This window comes from Meriones unguiculatus, chromosome 21, assembly GCF_030254825.1.
Source record: "Meriones unguiculatus strain TT.TT164.6M chromosome 21, Bangor_MerUng_6.1, whole genome shotgun sequence".
NCBI classification, from domain to species: Eukaryota; Metazoa; Chordata; class Mammalia; order Rodentia; family Muridae; genus Meriones; species Meriones unguiculatus.
The window spans coordinates 3,089,629-3,094,826 of record NC_083368.1 but is presented as its reverse complement, the minus strand read 5'-3'; the positions used below and the strand labels follow the sequence as shown (position 1 = coordinate 3,094,826).

The following is a 5,198-nucleotide window of genomic DNA, read 5'->3' as shown; positions in this document are numbered from 1 at the left end:
TGCTTATAAGTGAGTACATACCATGTGTGTCTTTCTGGGTCTGGGTTACCTCACTTAGGATGATCTTTTCTAGTTTTATCCACTTGCCTGCAAATTTTATGATTTCCTTGTTTTTAATAGCTGAGTAGTATTCCATTGTGTAAATGTACCACAATTTCTGTATCCATTCTTTGGTTGAGGGACATCTAGGTTGTTTCCAGTTTCGGGCTATTATGAATAAAGCCACTATGAACATAGTTGAGCAAATGTGCTTGATGTATGGTGAAGCATCTTTTGAATATATGCCCAGGAATAGTATAGCTGGGTCTTGAGGTAAAACTAGTCCCAATTTTCTGAGAAACCAGCAGACTGATTTTCAAAGAGGTTATACAATTTTGCATTCACACCAGCAATAAAGGAGTGTTTCCCTTTCTCCACATACACTCCAACATGTGTTGTCACTTGAGGGTTTTTTTTTTTAATCTTAGCCATTCTGTCTGATGTAAGATGGAATGCCAGCCCCTGATGCTAATAATGATATTTCGCTATGCTTGCAGCCAGGAGCCTAACTTGACTGGGAGGCTCCAGTCAACAGCAGATCTAAACAAATGATGGGACTTGCAGCCAAGCAGGGGGCAAAACTCTGGGAGTCCTGCAGAAGTATTGAGGGAAAGATGGAAGGACCTGGATAGGAACCTTACAAGAAGACCAACAGAGACAACTAACCCAGTCATATGGGGGCTTACAGAGACTGAGACATCAACTAAGGACTTAGGCCCCCTAAACACATAATATTTTAATCAAATAGATAATAATATGATATTATGTTTAATTTTGCATGTTAGGTAATAATATATAAAGAAAGTAAGTATCACTCTTGAAAGCAAGCACTAATAAAAGTCATAGAACACTTAGGTCAGATTACACTTGTTAATCATTTTTCCTCTTAAATTCTGAACTTAGGTTTTATATTAAAATAAGCAAATAATTGTGCGCAAATAATATCCCTTAAATATAGCTAGAAGTTTCATGGAGAGATTTTATTACCATGCATGTACATACAAATGCTAATGATGACATTTTTGAATTCCCAAATATTTGGAAAACAATATTCATTAGAGGCTCCTTTATATTGTTCTCTCTGAAACCCTATTTCTTCCTTCCTCAAAGTCCCTTGTCTCCTGATTCTTTGGTAAAATGTTAAATATTTTTATCATAGTACTCAAGTATATTAGGTTCAGAATTATAAGTGTACTCGCTTATAATCGTGATTCTTACTGAGCTATATTTCTTGGCACCTTGCATCCTGCTTCCCAATTTACAAAGTAAAAATAACAACACAACTTCACAGATTATTAGAGGAATGAATAGAATAAATATGAAAGTACAATGGACACACATGGGATTTTCATTTATTTATATAAAATGTATATTTCTAAAAGATGGGAAGAATCATTAATAGGAACTAAAGAGTCAACACTGTAATAGATTCAAGAAGAATCATCTCCAAAGTTGCTTTCACAGAAGACACAGAAACTCAACTATAGCTGGCAATCCCAAGAGGGCTTGTCTATGTTTGTTCTTAAAACGTGGTTATTCACTATATTGATATTTATATTTATACCTCCTATGTGTAGGAAGCATATTTAAACGTTTTCTTACTTCCCATGATTACTTTTGATTAATAGGCAAGTGTTTCATAGCAAAACAGCCCAGATAGCCCTCAGCTGAGGAATGGATACTGAAATTGTGGTACATCTACACAATGGAATACTACTCAGCAAGCTATTTACAGATTAATTAATTATCCAAATCTCAAACTAGATTCATGAAGCAAGTGAAGAATTTAATGGAATTTATTCTGCTTGGACTTACACAGAAGCCAAATGTGCAGAAACTTTTCGTTTGTCGTGTTTACAGTCGTCTACTCTCTTATGCTCATTGCAATCTACTCATTACTGTAACATAGTCACCTCTAGCCCAAACTGGGATCTGCCATGTACTTTTTTCTGTCTTTTTTATCCTTCATAGATGGCTGCTGCTCCTCCACCATGGCCCCAAAAATGATATTTGTTTTCCTTGCTGAAAAGAAAACTATCTCTTTTAATGGCTGCATGACTCAGATCTTTGCAGAACATTTCTTTGGTGGTATTGAGATCATCCTGCTCACAGCCATGGCTTATGACCTCTGTATGGCCATCTGCAAGTCCCTGCACTACATGATCACAATGAAAAGGAAAGTGTGTGGCTTTCTGGTTTCCATGCCCTGGGCTGGGGAATTTCTTCATGCTCTGATTCAAATTCTCTTTATGGTCTGGTTGCCTTTCTGTGGCCCAAATAACATCGACCATTTCATCTGTGACCTTTTCCCCCTCCTAAAACTCTCTTGCACTGACAATCCATATTTTTGGATGCTTTGTTTCTGTCAACTGTGTGCTAATGTGTAGGCTAATATTTTCTATTCTTATCATCTTCTATGTCCTCATTCTTTTTGCACTCAAGACTCATAGCACTGAAGAACAGCAAAAGTCTCTCTCCACCTGTGCCTCCCATATTACAATGGTCCTCCCATTTTTTGTACCTGGTATATTTGTTTACCTTAGGCCATTTTCATCTTTCCAATTAACAAAGCTGTGGCTGTGTTCTCTACTGTGATAACATCCACATTAAATCCTTTAATCTAAACACTCAGAAACACAGAGGTGAAAAATGTCATGAGAAAACTGTGGAACCAAAGAAAAGATGTGAAAAGATTTACATGAACAGAGGGTAGAAATAAATTTTATTCTTATTTTATTAAGGGTGACTCATTTAAAAGATAATGCTATTAAAGTTGGAATAAGGGTTTTTTAATTTTTCTTCTTCTAGAATTGTATGGTTTTCTCTTTCATAAAGGTTGATATATTACTAAAGATAACTTAAAGTTTTTCTACTTAGAACATTTTGAGCAATGAAAATCTTTGTGGCAAAACTCATCCCAAAAATTAGATTGCTACACTGTACATTTCCAGGAGAAATGTTAACATTATAACCTTGCTATTTCCAGAGTAAATAATTTTCTCCAATGAAATCCAAGAAGTGATTTAAATTATTACACATACAGCCATAGAATAATCTAATTAAATCAATATCCAATAACACAATTCCTTTGGTAGAAAGAGACTTTTAGATGTGTGTGTGTGTGTGTGTGTGTGTGTGTGTGTGTGTGTGTAAAATCTGTGTGTAAAAAAAAAAAACTTTTTGGCTGAGAAAGAAATTAGGGAAACAACACTCTTCACAATAGCCACAAAGGACATAAAGTACCTTGGTGTGACCCTAACCAAGCAAGTAAAAGACTTGTATGAAAAAACGTTCAAGTCTCTGAAGAAAGAATTAGAAGATATCAGAAGATGGAAATATCTCCCATGCTCATGGCTTGGCAGGATTAACATGGTAAAAATGGCCATCTTACTAAAAGCAATCTACAGATTCAATGCAATTCCCATCTAATTACCGACGCAATTCTTTACAGAAAAATTCTCAACTTCATATATAATAAAAAGAAACCCAGAATTGCTAAAATAATCCTCTACAATAAAAGATCTTCTGGAGGTATCTCCATCCCTGATCTTAAACTGTACTATAAAGCAACAGTAATAAAAACTGCATGATACTGGCATAGAAAGAGAATGGTGGATCAATGGAATTGAATAGAAGACCCAAAAATAAACCCACACACTTAGAGACACCTGATCTTTGACAAAGATGCCAAAAACATACAGTGGGGAAGAAAGATAGCATCTTCAACAAATGGTGCTGGTCTAACTGGATGTCTACATGTAGAAAAATGCAAATAGATCCATATTTATCACCCTGATCAAAACTAAAGTCCAAGTGGATCAAAGACCTCAACATAAAACCAGATGCACTAAACCTGTTAGAAGAAAAAGTGGGGAAGAGCCTTGAACTCATTGGCACAGGAGACAACTTTCTGAACAGAACACCAACAGCATAGGCTCTAAGAGCAACAATCAATAAATGGGACCTCATGAAATTGAAAAGCTTCTGCAAAGCAAAGGACACTGTTGTCAAAACATAAGGACTGCCTACAGATTGGAAAAGGATTTTCACCAACCCTATATGTGACAGAGGGCTAATATCCAGTACATGTAAAAAACTCAAGAACTTAAACAGCAACAAATTAAGTAATCCAATTAACAAATGCGGTACAGAGCTAAACAGAGAATTCTCTGTAGAGGAATATCAAACGGCAGAGAAACAGTTAAAGAAATGCTCAACATCCTCAGTCATCAGGGAAATGCAAATCAAAACGACCCTAAGATTTCACCTTACACCCATCAGAATGGATAAGATCAAAAACTCAAGTGACAACGCATGCTGGAGAGGTTGTGGAGAAAGGGGAACCTTCCTCCATTCCTGGTGGGAATGTAAACTTGTACAACCACTCTGGAAAGCAATCTGGCACTTTCTCAGACAACTAGGAATAGCGCTTCCTCAAGATTCAGCTATACCATTCCTAGGCATATACCTAAAAGAGGCTCAAGTACACAGTAAGGACATTTGCTCAACCATATTTGCAGTAGCCTTATTTGTAATAGCCAGAAGCTGGAAACAGCACAGATGCCCCTCAGTGGGGGAATGGATACAGAAATTGTGGTACATCTACACAATGGAATATTACTCAGCAATAAAAAATGCAAATAGATCCATATTTATCACCCTGCTCAAGGAAATCATTAAATTTTCAGGTAAATGGTAGGAACTGGAAAAGATCGTCCTGAGTGAAGTATCCCAGAAGCAGAAAGACTCACAGGGTATATATTCACTCAAAAGTGGATATTAGACATATAATTCAGAATCAACATACTAAAATCTGTATACTCAAGGAAGCTAATCAAGAAGGAGGACTCTGGCTAAGATGCTCAATCCCCATTCAGAAAGGCAAAGAGGATGGACATCGGAAGAGGGAGAAAACAGGAAAGAGGACAGGAGCCTACCACAGAGGGACTCTGAAAGACTCTACTGATCAGGGTATCAAAGCAGATGCTCAGAGTCATAGCCAAACTTTGGGCAGAGTGCAGGGAATCTTATGAGAGAAGGGGGAGATAGTAAGACCTGGAGAGGACAAGAGTGCCACAAGGAGAGCAACAAATCCAAAAAGTTTGGGCACAGAGGTGTTTTCTGAGACTGATACTTCAGCGAAGGACCACTCATGGAGA

The 5,198-nt window shown here is 37.0% G+C and overlaps 1 pseudogene; it reads left to right on the top strand.

Moving 5' to 3' along the window:
• Positions 1 to 1,807: 1,807 nt before the first annotated feature.
• On the top strand, positions 1,808 to 2,741 carry LOC110543334 (olfactory receptor 4C5-like; annotated as a pseudogene).
• The last annotated feature ends 2,457 nt before the right edge of the window (positions 2,742 to 5,198 follow it).